The following is a 21,934-nucleotide window of genomic DNA, read 5'->3' as shown; positions in this document are numbered from 1 at the left end:
CCCAAGGCCCCTAACCCCTGCTCCGGCTGGCTGCATCCACCTAAGCGCCCCCGATCCCTGACCCCCAACCCCATATTAGAAAAAAAACAAACAAACAAACAAACCCCGGCACTTACCTCCAGTCTGGCTGACTGGGGCCCCACCTGCACAGTGCGGGGCAGGATGATAGCCCCAGCCTGAGCCTTCCTGCCCCTCCACTGTCCTGTGCTGCCTAGGGGAGCTCTGCCAGGAGGCCCCGGAGTGCCCCCACCCTTGCTTCCAAGGAAAGCAGAGGTGCTTTTTTTTCCATTTTTTTTCTGGGTTTTTTTCTTGGTTTTTTTTAAGTGATGTCCCCATCCAAGTCTGGCAGGTGCATAACAGGTCACAACCAGGCAGCAGCCCCCACTGCCAGACTGCTGCAGTGGGTAGAGGGCACACTGTTTCAGCAATCCAGTTGGCACAAGGAGTAGTGTCCACAGGTGCCAATTGGCTGGGCCCCAGAAGCTCCTAAGCGCTAGTCATGCTAAGCTACTTGCCAGGGTAGCTTTTTATACTACTGGGGCCAGGACAGGGTATCTTTCTGTACTGCTGGGGACAGCACAGGTGCTGGCCCTGGGCTCTAGCTCCCACTGGCTGAAGATCCGGGAGGAGCCAGGCAGGGTTATTTTGCTCCAAGTGGCACAATTTGCTCCACAACAAAGTACATATCTGAGCACATGCACTGAAGCAAAAAGCCCCGGCTCAAATTTGCACCACTTTTATTTGAGCTGCTGCAAGCGCACATGTTTGCATGTGTGGACACACCCTAGATGTTTTTCTAAAAGACTTGTTCTGGTTCAACCACACCTATTGGACTAGAATTAGAAATTAATCCAGTAAAGTTCTATAGCTTGTGTTACATAGAAAACCATATTAAATGAGTCATTTCTTCTGGCTTTACAATCTCTATTGATCTGTGAAAAAGATGCCTTGATTATGACTGCCTAGGCCAATTGGCTTGAATTAGCACTTTGACTTCAGTGACGATATGACAAGACATTTTGCATGAGATGAGGATCTGGCCCCCCAAGTCAAGACTACTAAAAGGTATTTCAGTCAAGGTCACTTCACCTGAGAGGTTAAGGATGCATGGAAAATTCATCAATGTATTTTCCTGCCATCTTCCCTACTGAAAAAGGAATTAAAAGGAATTTAAAAAAAACAAAAACTAATGGAGGTACAATATTAATGATGAGAAACTCTAGATGCAAGTCAAGAAATGTTGTGTGTTCAAATTAGTACCACACCTTAGACTGCATGTTGTATGCATTCATGCAGCCTTCCTGTTTGCTTTTATTCAGTTATATTGGGGGCGCATGCCATTGTTGGCAGCAATAAACTGGGAAGCCTATTGCTCCACAGTTTATTGCTCCCCAGTGCATGGTTTGTATGTTCACCTGGATCACAGCACATTGAGCTAGATCTCAGCAGCTCTGGCTGTCAGGGAGTCCTGTGGGGTCAGCCTGCCAGCCCAGAGCTGCTCTGACTGGGCTTAATGTTCTGCTCGATGGAGTCAAGGGTGCTTCAGCTAAAGGTAAGCTGAAACGCAGCCCCCACACTGGAGCACCATCGTGCTCCAGCCAGCCATCTCAGAGTCTACATTTGCACTACTGTGCACAAAAAAGTCTGCAGCAGGGTAAGACATATATTTACAAGTTCTACCCTGCTGTGGGGTTTATTAGTTTCATGCATCGTAATAGGGTCACACATGTAAACACCGAGACATTTACCACACAATTAATTGTGCAGTAAACATCTCATGTAGATGCATCCTGGATTTTGTTTTTGGTAGGTTTGGAGGTTTTTAGCTAAACTCATTTATAGTACAGATTATAAAATTACCAAAAAGTTAAGAAACAGCTTTTGAATCCTAATTTTGAATTTTAAGTGCTTTACTTTTTTTCTTTATAATAATCAGTAATTTGTTTGAGGCTAACTGACCCCAACCATGCATCCTATTCCTAGTCAAAGTCCATACAGGCAACAAAAACTCCATCCAAGTTCCAGGTTAAGCACAAAATTTTTCTGAAGTTTCCAATATATTACTGAAGAACTCATGTGAATGAAAGTACATTTCTAATCTCTATCGGCTTTCAGTTCCTATAGCATTTTCTTTAAACACCAAATACAAACATCAAACCCTCTTTTAAAACCAAAAAAAATGTACCTTATTTAATTGAATCCAAGACAAGGTTCCCCACCCCCCATGGGGAAAAAAGGCTTGTCTCAGATTTGAGTACAGATCAAAGCCAAAACTGAGCCACCACCTCCCCTAGGTGGCTCATGTGGTGGGGGAGGGGTGGGTGGACAGGGGAAATCAGGGGAGACCACATGGTAGGGTGAGGGAAGGACTGGGAGAGACCAGCCTGTGCAGCCTGCAAAGGAGCACAAAGGACAACATGCAGCCCACTCTCTACCTAGCATATCACTCCTCACTTACCTTCTCCTCCAGGCCCAACCCCAGAGCTGCTGCCACTGCTTCTGCTTAGCCAGGCAGGGCTGGGCCAGGCCAGGGCCATTGACACTGAAAGTCCCAGAGCTGGAGCAGAGTTGAAACAAAAGATAAGGGGTGGAAAGTGGGGCATCAGGGGTCAGGCACAAGCATTGGCTGCAAGGGGCAGGATGAACAGGCTGGAAGGGAAATGGGCGAGGGCATCTGGCCCCTTCCCCCACCTCCACCCCCCACCCTAATCTACTGCTTTGCCCACTACAGCAGTGAGGAGACAAATTTAAGACAATCCTCCAATAGTTAGGTTCTGTGTGGTAAATTATAACAAATTTATTATTTTTCATGTATAGAATCTAATTATGTGGGGTCATCTTAAATTCAAAGTCCAGGCAATTGTCACCATTCGCAAATAAGGCACTGCGTTCATGAACGCCATCTGTGTTCATGAATGCAGCACCCCTTGCGGCTGGAGGTGGGGCACAGCTGCTATGGTGACTGCGGGAGTGCAGTGGTGGTGGCAGGAGCGTGGCAGTGGGAGCCTGGTGGCAGCCCAGCAGCAGCAGCAAGTGTGGAGCTTTTGAGGAGCTCCTTTAAGTATATTTAAGAAGTGGGTTCGGCATTTGCAAATATTTTAAGCTGCGAATGCCAAATCCGCGAATAGTGAGGGTTTCCTGTAGTCTTGCATTCAGATAAATGCAGCACATAAGGGTAGTTCATTTCTCTCTAGTGCTCCCTGTCCTAGGTCTTGGGCAGTCCAGTCAGTTGTATCTTTGCCCTGAGTAGAGTCTATTCTTTTTAATGTTCTAAGCCTAACCGAGCTGAGCGCACCTTGATGAGTTGATTCTAAAATTTGTTACTGGATCCTAATCAATCACAAAACAAGAAGGACAGTGTCTGGCTCTACAGGGCCTACCTATAGACACAGTGGTTATCAGTAGTTTCAGGACACAGTAGTTTCAGGAGTACCAGACTTGTCCACTCCCTCTTACTTGGGTTAATAAAATATTTCCCCGATTCCATGGCAGAGACCATCTTTTGTACAAGGTATTTTTATAGGGCCCTCACATCAGGGCCTTTAGGTATTCTCTAATGTAAATCAGTAATAATAAAGATACTCTTCACACAGCAGTAAGACCATTCTGATTCTGTTTTTCTGGGAGACAAGAATTAGGGACCAAATAGTTTATACATGACTGCATATATACAAATCCCCATTTGTGGCACTGGTTTATACCTCAAAACTATTCTGATATTTATAAATAGAAGTATGGTGACTACAGAGGGAGGCTTTATATGGCACAGCCAGAGTTCAGATTCTTTCAGGCTGTTAGATCAGTCTGAAATGCACTGCAGCTGCCATTAAGTTTGGCTACAGTCTAAGATCCCAGTTTATCTTTTTAAGACCCTTCACAGTTTGGCACCTCCTTATTTAAAAAGGCTATCACTTAATACATATTGTTCCATACCTCAAACTCAGAGCACAAGAAACTTACTTATTAAATGGTACCCAAATACTGTCCTGAGTCCACGAGTCTTCTATGCATTTGCTTTGCTGCTGTTGAATGAGCAGCATTTCAATTTTTGTTTATCTTTTTTGTCGCCTTCATTTAAAGTCCCAGCTCCAAACACATTTGTTCGCTCTTGCATTAGCTCCTCTCTGACCTGCTGATTTGTTTATTTTTGTTGTTGATTTGCCCATCTGCTAATGTTTGTTTTGTCATTTGTTTACTTCAACTTAATGTTTCTTTGATTTTATTGTAGAGCACTATGAGGTCCTAAATGATACAGGCATGTATAAAAATAAATGAAGGTTATTTATCATTATTATTATTGCACTTGGCCAGGTCTTTAGCTCACTAGAGAGGCTTCTGCCTTCTGGGACCTCTGAATATTAATTTTTAAATTGTGGGGAGATTTCTATATTTTGATAAAGTTTGGGGGGGAAATACTATGGTCTTTCCTAAATGTTAACTATCTAACACTATTGTGGTTTGGCTTTCTTTACCACACAAGAGACGTGTCTACACACGGCCATACGGCACTGATGTTACTGCGCCATCATTTAGCACTAAAAGTGCAGTAACAGCCCATACTGCGCCCTGCACTGTTACTATTGGCAGCTATGTTGCCATAGCAATACACTATAGCAAGGGAGCAAGGTGACGTGGTAGCAGCATCACAGTTTTTGCCAACGGATGCTATGGCACCATAGCATCTTGTGTAGACATGCCCAAAGAGTCATATTATTGATAGGAAGTACAAGGTAGTTTTCCAAAGCACCTAGCCGATTCAGGATCCTGGGTTGCACTGTCAACAGTGGCTTAGGCACTCAGTAGTTTAAGTCAAGATGCTAAGCCTCCTAAATGTCAAAATGACTTTTAAAAATGGGATTTAGCTGGGTTTGAAAATTTTACACATCCAAACAAACGGTAAAGAGGCAATGCACATAAAATATACAAAACTCTTATTAAATAAAACCCTTCAGTGACTCTATGTAAATTCAGTTGCTAGTGGGGCAACACAGAGTCTAAAATAACAGTGTGAGGTGAAAAGGACGGAATTAAGTAAGTAAAATACATGCAGGGTAAAGGGAAAAGAAATAAGGTTAGATAAGTTAATAGTTTTTCATTTCCTCCACCATTTGCACAAAGCCTTAAGGCTGAATCATCATTATGAGCCATATAATTGACTCATCTACAGGATTTCCTATTTGTGTTCTGAATTATGGTAAATTTTTCACATTCTCTCGCTGTCTTTTTAATTTTAAACTTTTGAAGCATTAAACAGTGAGAATCCTTCATCTATAGGTAAAAGATTTGTCCTATTAGTGAGAACACAGACCCATTTCTAATTCAGGACAGTTCTGCTATATATATTCTCTAGTACCATTAAAATCTGCTGATTAACCAATGGACCAATGGATCTCCATGTGCTATACAGCTGTCACATCAGATGTTTTCTCTGCTACAATTGGTGTGTAATTTTCCTAGATTTAAGTGCAGAAGAGGGGAATTTCCTTGTGATAGTACAAATAATTCATCACAGGCTATGGCTCAAGATTGTTATGAAGGAAAGAAATATCTCATAGTTATACTGTAGTTCATCCTAAACCTGACAAGAGAGTGGTTGGCACATATAGTGGAAACTTGATAAAATATTTTAAAATCAGACCCAGAAAACAAATTGCAAAAGAAATTCTTCAGTCATTTTGTGCTGAATTATTTCTCTTAGTTAAATGGCCTTTAACATATAGGAGACGTTAAGAGATCTGCCATTAACTATATGTAAAAATATCAGTTATTTAACAAAAAAAGTTTTCATTTTGGGTTTGTTTTTTTTAAATGATTTAAAAGCAGAGAGAAGCATGTCCTATAGCAAACGGTATAAAACAAATGTTGCTAGCTTTGCTTCATTATGTGGTACATCGTAGTTTTATGCATGTACGCTGTGTGAACAAGAGGGTTAAAAGTTAAACAGTAGCCTAGGGCAAACACACTTGCAAGCTGAACAGGTACAAAATAGGCTTTTGTTGCTTTCAAACTATTACTGTATGTCTTTAGCAGAAACTAACATAACAGGCATCTGTGTGCAAAAATGTATTTCCTTAAGGTTCCAGGTATTATGAAATGGGACTACTTTAATGGCTGAAATGCACATACGACCTTTAATCCAAAGTCATAAATTTGTCAGTGTCTGAAACTGGTAGGATATCATTCTTAATGAGGCTTGTTTTTTAGGACTTTGTTTCAAAAATACTAGCTCAGAGTAACAGAGTAAGTAACCTGAAATTATTTCAGAAGTACAGTACTGGTAAATCATTAAAGAAAAATAATTTAGGTAACCTTGTGAGTAGGTACTGCTACAATTTTGAATAAAGTAATGAAGAAATAGGGAAGCAGTGCAAGCTCAGGTTATTCTATATTTCATAAAATGATAAATAACTAGTAGTCATGTTTATGTATAATGAATTACAATCCTGCTACATTTACCTTAGTAACATTTTACAGAGGTTGTATTTTACTCCCAACTACCAATTATGTCATCATCCTGGCATTTACCTGGACATAATGATACACAGCAAACCCATTCTTGTAACATAATTCATTGCTTAAAAGTGTTTGTAAAGCCATACAGCATCCTATATACACATAATGACTTGGATATTGCTATTAAATTTCACAGATTAAAGTTTAGTAAATCTTAAAGTCTTACATTTGTTTCCATGTTTCTTATTAATCCTAAAGGAAAAGATGTTCAGCTATTTAAATGTCAATAACTAGGTAACCCCTGATTAAAGAGGAAAGCAAAAGAGAATGTATAATTCATTTTCCAATGAGACACAATAATATACCTATTGTGTAACTTAAGTGCTAAAATATATAGGGATTTTTAATGGTTTATACAGCCATCACAGCAAGTTATATTTATATTCTCAATATTGTTTTTGACTATTGAAATTTAGGACGACAAGTGCATGCTGCACTTCCCACCATTTTAGTGCAGTTTTCATTTCTCAAAACTCTAAACCCTGGTAAGAAATATCTATTGAAACATTATCTTACATTTATTCAATTTAATTTTAGTTTGAAAAGGATCGCATATAGATCTTTTTATAAGCTTGTAAGGTCACCAAATTTAAATTAAAGTGACCTCTTTTAAAGCACATTAATAAAAGTACTATGCAGAGGAAATTTAATATGAATGGTTAAAATGCATGGAATTCAGATTTTACTGTCAAACAGCTCAATTAAACAAATTGAATTTTTAAGCAACAAAAGGGAATTGAATCAAATTAGAAACAGAGTGGGATCTGAAATGTGGACATTTATGAGTGATAGGCACAGGGCCCTCCAGCAGTGAGTTTTCTTTATTTGTTGCCTCAGCAGTTAGAGGGGTTGGCAGGCTGCAACACAAAAGGATAAAAATGTTCACCATTGAAACACAGTTTTTGGCTCCTAATAAATCATCTGTCACTTCATCACAGCCCAGTAGATAATGAGCAATAAAGTTTTCACACTCAGGGAATGAGGAAGCAGACACAAGAAATACAACTAAAGCTGCTGTCTTTCTTTTCCGTAAATGCAAGGTGCTTTGTATAATAAATGACCTCTAGGTTTCTGGAAAATAGGAATTCCAGCCTCTGTAAAATAAACAGTTTAATGAGTTAAAAATAAAATCACAATCTAGTCATGTTACAGAGATCTGTTAAAGAAAGAAATAATGAAATGATAGTACAGCTCATACATATATGAGCTATATTTATATCTAGCAAGAAGTTATTTCAAGGTGAGCATTATCCTTGAAGTTGTCTGATACCTGTTAACAGCACACACTGGCCAGGTCTACATGAAACGCTACTAGAGAATGTTTTACAAGTACTAAATAAATGCACAGGAACCCAAGTTACTGCACAGTAGTGCCAGCAAACTCCTTTTTTGTGACACTACTGCACAGTAGCTTAATACTGCTGTGCAGTAGTGTCTCATCATGGCTTTTGCCACAAGATGCTACGGCACAATAGGATCAGGCTACTGTGCAGTCAGCATCTTGTGTAGACATGCCCAGTGCTGACATTATAATAAAGTAGCACATTACTTTGAAATGTCTTTGTTTTAAGAAATTCAGCAGGCTGTTTTGCTTGGGGCCTATCCTGTGAGGTTTGCCAAACTTCTGTATTGTCTGTGGGGTTTCAGGATATTCAGTACTTTACTGTTGGCATGTAGCACCTTGTCAAAACTAGGACCTAAGGAAATGATGTATATGCTTTAAAGTAGAAACAGTGTCAAGCTATGTTGTATTGTGGTTATAGCAATGTAACTGAAGTTGATCTTTACCTGGACATTTTAAGCAAAGCTTATGCTCATAGCTAATTTCCTTGCTAATTTTCGGGCTGGTGAAGAGATTGTAGTTGATGTCATAACAAGAAAAAAAAATGCTCCTAAATTCATAAACACTTTTTACACTGGAGTTTCAACCTATTTCAACTCTGGGAGTTCTAAGCAGACTCATAATTCAAATTTCACATCAAAGATATTTCAACAGGGGTACTCTAGATGGCCATGTAAAAAGTCTAGTTCACATACAAAATGTAAAACTGAATATCTGTTAAAAAGTAACGATGTAGCCCATAAAACACACAAAATATATCAGACACTGATTAACATTACTTTATACCAGCATTTGAAGTGACTTGCAGTAAAATAATATCAGATATTCTTGTTATATGCAAATAGGCAAATTAATACTTGCATAATATGTGAAGGTAAAAAATATGCAAATATACCTTTGGTACAGTAGTTTTTTTATCATTATCTTAAATAGCTAATTAGAAACATGAAAAGAAATGGAACCTTCCTATTCTCTGAATAGTGTGCTCACTAGAAAAGCACAAGATTGTGGGGGGGCTTTTTTCTTTTTCTGTCATATATAAAGGTGAATAAATAAGAAAAGAGTGTTCTTATTTATGGACTATTAAAACTGGTTTTTAGACCATAGAGGTTATCTACCAGCTTAAAGTTAACCATTAAGTATAGTTATATTAAAATAGAAGACTAACAGTTACAAAAAAGCAGCAAAATTCTGCCTCTTATAGACAGCATGTAAATTGGTACAAATGCAGAGGAGTTCCTATGAAGTAAATGGACTGAATTGCTTTGGATTTAAAACACTGTGATACAAAGCAGATTTTGGCCCCAAATGTCCAAAAAGGATAATAAAGTCAAACAGATTGAAAAGCCTATTAAACCACTCAAAATACCTCAAAACTTGTTTTAACCCATCTTAGTTCATTAAGAAAGCTTAATATTCTGTGTGAAGGTCCGTACTGAATTCTCTTTCTTTTAATATTAAAGATGTATTATTTATACGTACTGTAGTTATGCCGTAGAATACATGAGTAGAGTTTGTTTAGCAACAATAGTGAAAAAATATTTGCTACAGGGGCAGTCTGGCAATATTGCTTGTTAAGGCATGCTATTTGTAAGCAAATTTATATGAAAAGTATGCAATGTCTAATACTAAACTACTCCAGCCCCAGTCTGAAGGGTGATTTTACAAACGTCCTACAGTACTCAATCATTCCTTCATTTTAATGTCTTTATTTTATGATTTTGTTGATGAAATACTACTTACCCAGTGCTCAAAATTCCTTTTAGGCTGCAGGCACTGGCTAGTTGACATGGCAAGCCATATTTTACAGCTATATATTTCAGCTTTCTCTGTCCAAGTTGGAGGACACAGTAGCCAAGATGGTTTTTCATAGTAGAAATATATTTTCATATTTATTTATTGATTTGACTAATGTATCTATTTTTCAATTCACATGCTTATGTTTCAATCCATTAAAGTGATTCATGGTCAAATAATATGTTATTGCAAGTACAAAGAGGAGATAAAACCACTGTACACTGGCTATAATGCAAGAATAAAAATAATAAAAATCCATTGCATGATTAAATATAGTTTTTAATCCCCAAATGATCAAGAGTAAAATGATGTTTTTAATTATTTTTCTTAAAAATAAGTTTTTTTAAAAAAAAAAATGCAATTACCTATAAAATAAGCTCTTCAGAAATAAATATTCTTATCTAGCCTAAGTACTCAGTGCAAAATTACCATAAGGCATCAAATTTCCATCAAAATAAAACTCAGAAGGCCTTTATTTTTTTAATAGAGAGGAGTGAAGGGCAACTGGGCTGTTGAGCCTTTCACCTTCAGGTCATGGGTTGGAATACAGCCCAGAGTAGTAGTAGCCGAAAGTTGTAATTACAACAACTAGTGGCTGTTCAGTGTCTTGTGTTAAATGAGTTGCTGGTCTTAGTCCAGAGTCTAGTGGACATATGTCCACATTAAAAACAAAAAAACCCAAGAAAACAAAAATGACCCACCATCTGTTGGAGGTCCCAGGAGGGAGGCCAGAGTCTACATTGGCACAGAGAGACTAAACTACCTGTTTACCCATGCAGACCCTCCCACATCATGGATTTGATTCTGCAGATGTCCTCTTAATTTTTCTACCTCCATATCAACAGCTACAGCTTCTACTCTCCCCTTCCCCCAACTCCCAGCCTTCATTATCCCTATGTTTCATCTTAACTTAGTACAAACTTTAAGGAATATTGGACAGCAAATTCTTGGCTTCCCCTACACAAATCTTGAATGTTATGGACAATGTCAAAAGTAAAACCTCCTAACTCTAAGCCTCTTGGAACATTCATACACAAGCTATCATGCTGATTCCTTACCTTCCTCCTAGCCAAGACATAGGAATTCAACCACAGAGGGAGCATGAGAAAGTGACAAAGAGGAAATCAAACCTTTTTCATGCTTTCTGCAAGGCAAGAAGAAAAGTTCAGTGAGGGGCTTTTTGTTTCATTATCATCTGCCTAGATGGAGACTGGAGAATTCCATCAGAAACTTAATTTTATTTCTCCCTCTCTTCTCTCCTAGATAGAGGTATGAAACTCAGCTGGAAAGAACTGCTCCAAAAGAAAAGGGCTAGTACTTCTCTGCTTAAAGTGATTGAATTTTCTTGGCCGATTCACCTGCTACCTTTCCATATAATCCATTGTATCCAAGTATAATGGAAAAGTACACTTGATGTTTCTGCTAACACTGACAGGTAAAAAGTGATTACAAATTCTAGAAATGCTCTCTTATCATTAGGTTCCAGAGGTAACAAGTAGGTGAAGCTAACTGAGACAAATCATGCCCCTCAGAATAATTGTTTCAAACCATCTGTCCCTCAGAAGGCAACACTGCATAGGTTCATATTATTAAGAGCTTCTTTATTTATGTACTCACAAGAGCTGGAAAATAATATTTTCTTTTCAATGAAAGCAGAAGGTAATGAGGGTAATAAATTGTGTGGTGCTTATCCCTCCTGTAAGAACCCTCCTGCAGTAGCATTCCTTACCAACAAGGAAGCTTGTATTGTTGATTGTTAGGATTTATTTTGTTAAGAGCCTGTGCAATCACTTGACTACAGAAAAACATGCACCAATAGGAGATGTGCCTGGACCATTAGGGCGCTTGTCCACGTAGTGCTTTTCCTACATACACGTGACAAAAATCGCTATTTTGCTAGCTTAATCACATCTGAAGGTCCATATTTTGACCTCATTTTATCTTAGAGTTGGAACAAAGCTCTGAGAACTTTGGAGAAGCTCAAAATTGCCTCTGGATAAAGAGTTGAACTTCATAATTCAGGTCAATTGCTGCTGGCATTGTATTATTGTACCTTCTAGTGCAACATCAAGATTAAAAATTGAATAGGCTCATATTTTCAAGTGTAATTAATAATTTGGGATATTCTCAACTTGAGATACCTCTAAAGAACTCCATTTTCAGAGAGCAGGAAATCTGAAAAATCTGACCCTTCTAAAATTGTCTCAAGCTGGACTCCCAGATGTTAGTGCCTAAATTTTCAGTATTCACTATTTGATATTATGTGCCTCAGATTTTTGGGAGGAAAAGTAGTTTTCTTCACTCCCCACTGCCTGTGGGTTCTACTGATGATAGAGAGTATAAAATGAAAGCAAATGTGTTTTACAGAGTGCAATTTTAGAAGAGAAAAAAAACCTGGAATGTATATTGTAGCACCTGAAAGGGAGACTGAAAAATGGGGAAAGAGGAGTGAGCTGAAGTCTATACTCAGGTATCAACTGTTGTTGAGACAAAGAAGAAAACAGTAGGAAAGAATTAAGAGAATCAGAAAACTAAAAGTGATCAATAGACCAAATATAATGATGTGGAGAAGACATACAGCTGAAAGATTAAAAAATGATGGCTGAAAAGCAAAAGCTCAAAGATATCTGGTCTGTTGGTGAACAAGAGTTGCAATCCTCAACCTTAGTCAAGCCTTTTTCATAGATTCATAGATGTTAGGGTCAGAATGGACCTCAATAGATCATCGAGTCCAACCCCCTGCATAGGCAAGAAGGAGTGCTGGGTCTAGATGACCCCAGCTAGATGGTTATCTAACCTCCTCTTGAAGACCCCCAGGATAGGGGAGAGCACCACCTCCCTTGGGAGCCCGTTCCAGACCTTGGCCACTCGAACTGTGAAGAAGTTCTTCCTAATGTCCAGTCTAAATCTGCTCTCTACTAGCTTGTGGCCATTATTTCTTGTAACCCCTGGGGGCGCCTTGGTGAATAAAACCTCACCAATTCCCTTCTGTGCCCCTGTGATGAACTTATAGACAGCCACAAGGTCGCCTCTCAACCTTCTCTTGCGGAGGCTGAAAAGGTCCAGGTTCTCTAGTCTCTCCTCATAGGGCTTGGCCTGCAAGCCCTTAACCATACGAGTGGCCCTTCTCTGGACCCTCTCCAGGTTATTCGCATCCCTCTTGAAGTGCGGTGCCCAGAATTGCACGCAGTATTCCAACTGCGGTCTGACCAGCGCCCAATAGAGGGGAAGTATCACCTCTTTGGATCTATTCGTCATGCATCTGCTGATGTATGATAAAGTGCCATTAGCTTTTCTGATGGCTTCGTCACACTGCCGACTCATGTTCATCTTGGAGTCCAGTAGGACTCCAAGATCCTTTCCCACTTCCGCCAAGATCCCTTTCCCTTTCCCCTTCCACTTCCTTTTTATGCTGCTTAAACTGGTCAAAGTAGATGATATGCTCCTAGAAGTTCCAGATATAGCCATAGAAGAATTTCTCTAAGGTAAAAATTGAGAACAACACATAGCTCAGGCCGGTGTGGAGGGATGTGTCATGGTGCACACACTGTGAATGTACTATTGTGAAGAATTCTGGCAGTCCTGTGACCCATAGGACAGTCTAGAGAGCCTGCCAAAATTTACATAGGATTCCAAGATAGAGGGCAACTGGTGTAGCCCAATATTAGAAGCAGAGCCATGCCCAGTCATTTTAGCACACAGTGAACATCATCTGCTGAGTCCCCTTCCTATATGTGGCTACATAGCAAAATATATTACATTTTGTTTTGTTTTTTACAGAATTTTCTTGGATGATACAACATGGGTACATACAAATGTGCAGAGCCCAAAACACAAGTAAAATATACTACACAAACAAGACAATGCATGACCGGTACTTTTTCAATATGTCTACAAAAGTTAAACAGCAAATGAAGAAACATGATACCTGTCTGTCGTAAGTAGTTCAATCTAAAACCATAAAAGTCTCTGTACATGGCATCTTCTAAGAAACAATCGACAAACTACAGGATTGCCCATGAATATCAGACTTTTAAAAAATAAAATTCCAAGTCTGACACCCTGGCCAGGGACAGACATTACACATAAACCAGTTTAAATGATCAGAAACTGCCTTAAACCTATAACAGAACAGATGTGCAGGGCACATAAAGCAGTTTCAAAATGGCTGAAACTGATTTGAGATAAATCTGGCTGAATGTAGTATCAGACTTAACCAATTTGGGTCAAACCAGTTTATGCAATGTCTGTCGCAGACCCCTTCCTGGTTTAAGTTAAACCAGACTCCCCGGCATCCCATCATGCTCTCTGGGCTGGGCAGGGCTGTCTTCTCCACAGCAGTCCTAGCCCCTCCCCTCTGCTATCTGCCTGCAGCTCTGGCAGAGACTTCAGGCATCTGCTTTGCCTCGCTCTGTTCCCCCACTCCCCTCAAACTCCCTGCTAAGCAAGAATCCCCAGTTCCCTCTGCACAGACACCTCTCAGCATTAGCTAGAAGACCACCTGCTGGCTACCTCTGTGCTGTGGGAGATGGGACAAAGGCAAAATCAACAGGTAGCTGGTAATGTCCTTCCTTGTAAACGCTGTTTAAGAAGAGTTTGAACCAATAGAGAGAGGTTATTGTTTTCTTAATGACTGATAAACACTGAGTTAGAGGTAATAAACACTATGCTGGGCTGGTCAGGAGGTGGGGAGGGACGCCTCCTAATCAGAGCATCTTGCCAGGGCCTGGCCACACCCCCCTCAACTCAGCAGTGTTGAAGGGAAGGGAGGTCTGTTCTAGCACCCCCTGATTACAAGCCTAAGCCACTGTAGGCATGTGCCTGCATTTCTGCGATGTCTGTATGGTTACAAACTGGTTTAGATTAGCCAGGTTAGACTAACCTTCAAAGATTGAATCAGTGCAGGCTCAGGCTTTTTGAATGTCTGTCCCTAGCCATTATTTCAAATATTCTGATTATTATCAACAAAATTTAGACCAAAAGCTACATAGCTTTACTTTCATATGGTAACTTTATGAAACAAAATAAGAAATGTTAAGCATTGTGTTAGAATATACAGCTCTCTTACAATTTCAATATTATAATTTACCTTTTGATAATGTAGTATGACAATAGAAAAAAGCACAGTCCCTAAAGCATGTTATTATTACACCCCAAATTAATATCAACAAGGAAAAGAGAGGATCATAAATTTGCTGACCTGCTGCCTGTATTAAAACAAAATGCCATATATGAATGGTATCAACATTGATATTACAATGCTCCAAAACGGTGCTTTTGGTTTCAAAGGTATAAGCAATATTTAATGTAATTAACTAAGCCCTTTTTCAAGTTAAAAATAATACCCCATATTAACATAAATTCCAGAGGTTTTGAAAAAACCTAGGATTAAAGGCAAAATTTCAGATTTTTCAGAATTCTTAAGAAATCCTAGGCCAGTAGACATTTTGTTGAAATACTAACTGTTCTTACCTTTATTGTAGGAAACCTGTTAATTAGGGAGCAGTAGTATAGAAAATTCACTATGTCTCGCTCAATTGATAGGACTGCAAGGTCAGACAACCTTTCTTGGCCATCAAAGACCTTAGGTAGTTTTAAACTAATTTTAATTTCCTGAAGTGGCACTCAGGAGTATCAGTTTTTATAGGCAATGTCAAAAAATCCTCAAGACAGTTTTGATATTAGGATATTGGGCTACATTGGGGTACCCCAGAAACCCTGGCCTCCTCCACTTGGCTCCTTCAGATGCCTGGTCATCCTGTCTGTTGGTCACTGGAGGAGCCAAGGGTTTGAAAAGCAACTCTTTGAAAATGTTTTGTTTCTAACCTGGTTCTTGACACTGCAGAATGGCTGAGCTCAAGGGCAGCCCAGTGAACTAAGCTGGGTCCAGATCACAAGTAGGCATTTCTTTCCCACTTGGTCTTTGCAAACTAAAATTATCAGCAAACTGAAACTTTTAAAAACCATGCAGAACTGATCTCAGGAACCAGATGTCTGCTTCATACAGCCAGACATTGTTGATATCATTCTGTTCTCCTCAGCTGAAAGCACTGGGAACTTTTTTTTTTTTTTTTTCCCCCAGAGAAAGAACTGAATGGTGGCTCTGAATGCCAGGGCTCCTGGCCACAGATGATGATTCAGACTGGAAGCCCCCAGGTTAGAGGGCTCATTGGCTTCTATTCAGGAGTGCTTTAGGAAAGGGTACTTTTGTAGCTGGGGCCTGTTCATGGGATGACCACTCACCCCATTTGGCCAGCACAGCCTGTTCTCAAAGCCTGTCCCACCAAAAGAGCAGGGGAGACCCTCGGCAGAAGAGACTGAGGTGGCAGCTGGGACTGATGTCTCAGCCTGGCCCTTAGCATGCTGTTCCCACTGCTGCCTACAAAGTGCTACACCCCTGGACCTCCCACACACAGTCCCCAGAGCCATGGTGTCTCAGTATGCCCCAGCCTCCAGCTGGTGAAGCTCTCTTATCACAGACTGCATCTGGGGGGCCTTGGGAGAGCCCACATACCTGCCAGGGGGCATAGGACTCATTTGCTGTCACCTGCCGATGCATTTGATTTTATCTGGCACCTGCTGAGCAAGGGCACCTGGTGCTAGTGCACTCCTGATTCTATACCCTTGCTATGTTACTGATTAGGAATATACAAAAGTGGCTTGAAACCACCTAAGGTATCCCTCCTCTTCTGCTGTGAGTTGTGCAGCACAGACTCACCTCCGTGGATAATAGTAGAACAAGTTTGAGTTTATGGAGAGAGTGATGGGTAAGCATGTAGAAATCTGTTAAGTGATGTGAATTGAAAAATTATTGGAATTAACCAGCATCTGTAGCTTTAAGCCAGCATCCAATCTCATTTTTGTATGATATTAAAATAATAATTTTGTGACGTGTTGGTGGGTTTCGGAAAAGCTGTATAATAGATGGCAAACAAAGGAAGGTGAACAGGACCTAACAAATTGGTAAAGGTTTGAGAGAGGCAAGCCAGACAAATTGGGAGAAGTGTGGTACATCAAGATAAGGTATGCAAAATATTGACAGAATCAGGAAAAATCAAAGACAGAACATTTATTTGGACCTCATGAACAAATTAAAACTAGGGCAGGGGATTTTCCGCTTTCAGTGTCTCTCCAAATAATTCTGATAAATCAAGTTCTTTAATAGATCAAATAGTACAAGAAAATGCCAGACATAAGGAATAGGAGTGTTATGCTGCCTATTTTTAAAAACAAAGGAGACTTAGAAGACTATGGCAAGTATAAAGACATAAACTTAAGAAATACCATGAAGTCACAGGAAAATTGTCAAGCAAAGAATGAGAAGTCAAAATTGACCACATTGAAGCTTGTGTTCATACTAAGAAGTCAACCACTGATGAGGTCTTTGAAGTGAATCTCCTTATGGAAAATAACTGAGAAAACAGGGAAAAATCATTACCCAGCGTTCACTGAAATGGTTAAAAAAAAAAGCACGACTGCATCAATAAAACTGAAGTGGTGGTTTGAGGAAACTGTTGGCATTAGAAATCTATGCCTAGTGCCATTGCAACATTAGTCAGAAGCACATGCAGGAAGGCCTTGCACAGTTGGGGTACATTGAGGGTCAGCATTAGCTGACATCAGTTTGTGCTAGCTCTGTATACACTCACAAAATACATTTGGATTGGGGGAGAAGGGGCGTGGACAGACTATGGCCACATACAGGCATTACATTTTGATCAGGAATCACCGCTCTCCCAGCAGAAACTAGGAGCATTCATTCAATTTCTCCCAAAGGAAATATGCCCCCTCTGAGAGAAACAGCTCCGAAGCTGACATCTAGAAGATCTCCCATGACAAAAAGTCTCTCTTGCAAAATGAGCACCTGTATGCTGCTCCACCCCTCCATAAGTATGCTGCTCCACTCCTCCACAAACAGCTATCCCTGTGCCCCCTCAAACTGGGTTAGTCTAGAGTGGGGAAGGGGAGGGGGCACCACCCCACTTCTCCACTCCACTGCTTCCTGCCTCTTCCTCAGACTGGGGATCCCTCAGTCCACAGAATTGCAGGGGTATTCCCCTGCTACTCTACTCCCCTCCTTTAGACTGGACTTGGAGGGGAGTAGAGTAGCAGGGGAAAGACTCCCTGCCCATTCCCCATGTCCCAGTCTGTGGAGTCTTTCCCTGACACTCCATTCCCCATCGAAGGATCACTGATCTGGGAAGGTGTGGGTACCATGGGAGAGAGGACAGCTGTAATTTCCACCTGTACTTGAGCTCAAGTATTTGGGGTTCGTTGTTCAAGAAGATGGAAGGATATATAAGAATACAAGGAGCAGAACAAATAAGGCCCACTGAAGGGAAAAAAATCTATAACATAATGATACGGCCAGTGTTAGACTATAAACAGATGTGGTCATTGGAGCAGGATAAGTTGTGTTAGGATGTGTCCTGACAAAGCTAAACCACTTCTTTGGGTGAAACACACATCACAGTTTGTTCCATAGCGTTGAGCCCTTGCCACTGGTAAGGCTTCAGGGGCCTGATCCTGTGAGAGAACTGCAAACTGAGGAACCAACTCAAGACGCCCCTCTAAAACTTGGAGCAATGCTGATTTACTCATTTGCAGAGGCATGCCCCGAGTCGGGGTACAGCAGCACAATATGCATACCAAGGAATCCCCTGCCAAGTGATTTCTGGGGCATGCCTCTGCAAACCGGGGCTTGTGATGCCCCAGGAGCACCTGCCCAGGGTGGCTAGAGAGTATGGACAGCTCTGGGCTGCGTGTGCTTTCCTGCCACAAAGCAAATAGACATCTGCCACAAAAAAGCAGCATAGACGTATACTACTTATTATCACAGCCACAGTTTTGAGCATTTACGGTGCAACAAGGGGCATGGGCATCTTTTGGTGTGGGCTTTCTGCCACCATTTTCTTTATGACAGCATGAACGCAACATCTATTTTCAGGTGTATGATATGGAAAGGAAGTTCAGGCTATAAGGGGAAGGAAAGAGAGAAGACCCAAGAACACATGGCATGAATGTGTAAAACAAAACTAAAAAATATGCATTGTTCCAGAAGAAATGGAAAGTTGATTGTTGAAAATAAGGACTCAAAAAGTGCCCCCGCCCCACCCCCCCAGCAGAAGTAGTAGTAGTAGCAGTATTGGTAAAGTAAGGGGTTAAAATGACAATATTAACCTCTTTAACCAACTAATAGAAGTTTACTAATACTCCTCCCTAGAACTGAATTTAAGGAACACCATATCAGCTATAACCTCTCCGACTGTCTTTCCCCTTCTCCCTAAGAGGGAAATGAAAGTTTCTTCACTGTCTCTAATCTCAGATAATAATGGAATATTTCTATCTCCTCTCCTAAGTGTTTTACATTCCTTCCAATTGCTGCATACCTTCTCCCCTTACATGCCCTTTCTGGACCCTGTTGTGTGCTATCTAGGAGGCTTTATTGGTGACTGGGGAACAATTGTGGTAGTTACAGGTGCTAAGTGAATTTACTGAGATCCTGTTCTTACATGAGGACCCTGCATTCCAGCCATGTTAACTCCTCACCCACTACATCAGTTACCACAGTATTACTGTATCTGTTTGATAATATCTGCAATGGCTGTTGTGGAGGTGTTCCGCAATTTCCGATTTGATAATATCTGCAATGGCTGTTGTGGAGGGGTTCCGCAATTTCCTCTCAGCATACAATCTGAGAATAATAGTAATCACTTATTCAGCTATTTGGGGGGTTTTTTTCTTATCCTTTTACTAGCTCTCTCTTGACTTTTGCTGTTCTCATAAGAGCTTCTTTGCTATTAGTAGCTGTCCCTAGAGTGTCTTTTTATCTCAAATACTTCAAGGACAATCACTCTTTCTTAGTACTACCTTGCCATCAACCACAGTGTATCCAACCTCTTTCCACAAAGCCCTTCCTTACACATTCCCTCATAACGTAGTGTAACAGGGAGCCTCTAGCCCCTGTTACTTTAAGAGGAAGTGAAATCAGTATTATGTGCCTGCAAGAATGCTGGCAGCTGAACTGGTGCCAGCTGTAAAGAGACAGGTAGCAGAAGGGAATCATAGCTACAAGACAGTAACAAGCTGAAAGTCACTTACCTGGAAAAAGCAGGAATAGGATAGGGAGCTGAATTTCAGGCAGCTATTTAAGTAATGCCTGTGGCAGAGCTATAGGGGTAATGAGAAGCCCCCAGGATCAGTTAAGAGAGCTGGGGTCATGTGACTAGATGAGGGTGGAGCCCAGGGCTCTATAAGCTGGAGGGGTAGTTGGGTTTGGGACACAAGAGAGAGAAGAGTTCCCTGAAGTTTGCTGCTGAACTGTCCTTGGCAGCCTCAGAGAAAGTTCTTGGCAATGAAAGGTGATCATGTAGGTGTGCTTGAAGGGACTGAAGCTGCAGAGGCTGGTACCAGCCAGAAGGTAAGAAGCCCAGAAGGGCAGAAGTTGGATGCAACTGGGGGGTACCTTAGGGAAAGGTAAATCCTGGGTGATAGACAGAAGTAGGGAAGGGCCCTGGGAGAGAGCAACCCCAAATGATAGCTGAGGGGGGGGAGAGTTTAAGGGAGAGAAAATACCAGGGTTCAGTTGAAGATGGCGATGACAGCTACAAAGCATGGGGTGGCTAGTAAGGGGTGAGTAGAGGCTACTAGGGGTACCAGAAGACTGTGCTGGAGGGTGCCGAATTACAGGTGTGGGAGCCAGGGTGTTACCCTAGAGGTAGCCCCATGCAAGGTGCCGAGGGGAGAGGCCTCCCCTGGATGACTGTGCTGAGGGTGAACCAGTCCAGAGGACTACTGCAGGGTGCTAAGAGGGAATATGTCCTGGATTTCTCCCCATGCTGAGCAGAGAGGCACACCCTGGATATCTGTGCCGAGGGTGAATGAGTCCAGCAGACTGTGTTGCAGACACGCTTGGAGACATGGTGCTGAAGAGGCAGCAAAGCAGCATGTAAAAGGGCTACTCTGGCTTCTAAAGGCAAATTACAAATTTGCCAAATTCATCATAACATTTTATGCCGAAGGCATGGCAGATGAAAACGGGAGCTGCGACAGAGGCTGGAGAGCAGAGCAGGTAGATTTGATCTCCATGGTGCTTTCAAATCTGGGGTCAGAGCCCTGAATCTTCTACACACTCTGATAAAACTCACCTGTTACCCTGGGAACAATGTGAAAAAAATGACAAGGATTTTTAATAACAATCTGTTTATGCAAGTGCAACTAATTATAACTCTACCTACAGCTAAGTACAGGGAGGTAGATCATGGGGCTCAAGTATTTTCAGCTGCAGTAGTCTTCCACTTATTGTTTCAATCTTCATGTATAACATTCAGCATCTAGTTTCTCCTAAACTGACGTTGACACTGACAGTGCTGCAAACTGGACTAATACCCAAGAATGCCAAAATCCTTATATTCATCATCATTATGAAATACTATAGATATGATTTGAATCTACTGTTCCTGAGATGAGTGTCTTAAACATTCACAACTGCAGCTGTCATTTTCTATATTCTAATTATTTATTGGCAACTCCTCCAGTTAGCCTTTTTTTTTTTTTTCTTAAGCAAAAACAAAAAAAAAAACAAAAAACCAAAGCTGTCACTGCTAATGAATAAGTTTTCTGTGTAATTTATAGCCAAATGCTCCAATACCACCACATTTGCACCAAGGAGAATACCTATGGTCACCACCTCACAAATCTCAAAAGGGCCTTCACCCAACAAGGACACTCCTCAAGAGAGATGGATCGTACCTTTTAAAAGAGCCACCCGGATACCATGTGAAGATTTGCTGCAGAACAGAGAGAAAATCCCCATGAATCACATACCACTAGTTATGACATGCCACACAACCCTGGAACCTACATGGAAAATCCTCAAACAGTTGTCGCCCGTACTAGACAAAGACCCAATTCTTAAAGCGATCTTTCAAGAACTAGCCATTCTAGCTTTAAACAAGAACCAAACGTCGCTAACCTCATAACCAGAAGCAAACTCCCTATGACCCAAAGCACACCAAATGGATACAGACCATGCCAGGACAAGAAATACAAAAGCTGCCAACACATCTCCACCAGTCACATAATAACCACAACAGAACCATCACCATTCCTGGATCTTACACCTGCACCTCCAGAAATGTAATATATCTCATCCAGTGTACTAAATGCCTTGATGGAAAATATGTAGGAAAAACCAAACAACAACTGTGCACTAGAATGAATGCACGCTGGAAATTCATCAACAACAAAAATATCCACTTACCTGTGGATGCACACTTCTCA

At 40.9% G+C, this 21,934-nt stretch overlaps 1 long non-coding RNA gene across 1 annotated transcript in view; it reads right to left on the bottom strand.

Annotated features, from left to right (window-relative positions):
- LOC102382006 overlaps nt 1-19,814 on the bottom strand; it is a 126,080-nt gene extending 106,266 nt beyond the window's left edge. Inside the window, exon 1 of the long non-coding RNA XR_324837.1 lies at nt 19,754-19,814. This is a non-coding gene — a long non-coding RNA (uncharacterized LOC102382006). The remainder of the gene's footprint in view (nt 1-19,753) is intronic.
- Nucleotides 19,815-21,934: the final 2,120 nt, after the last annotated feature.

This window comes from Alligator sinensis, unplaced genomic scaffold (genome assembly GCF_000455745.1).
Source record: "Alligator sinensis unplaced genomic scaffold, ASM45574v1 scaffold1043_1, whole genome shotgun sequence".
Classification (NCBI taxonomy): domain Eukaryota; kingdom Metazoa; phylum Chordata; order Crocodylia; family Alligatoridae; genus Alligator; species Alligator sinensis.
The sequence above is the reverse complement of the archived record's forward strand: the minus strand, read 5'-3'. Positions and strand labels throughout refer to the sequence as shown.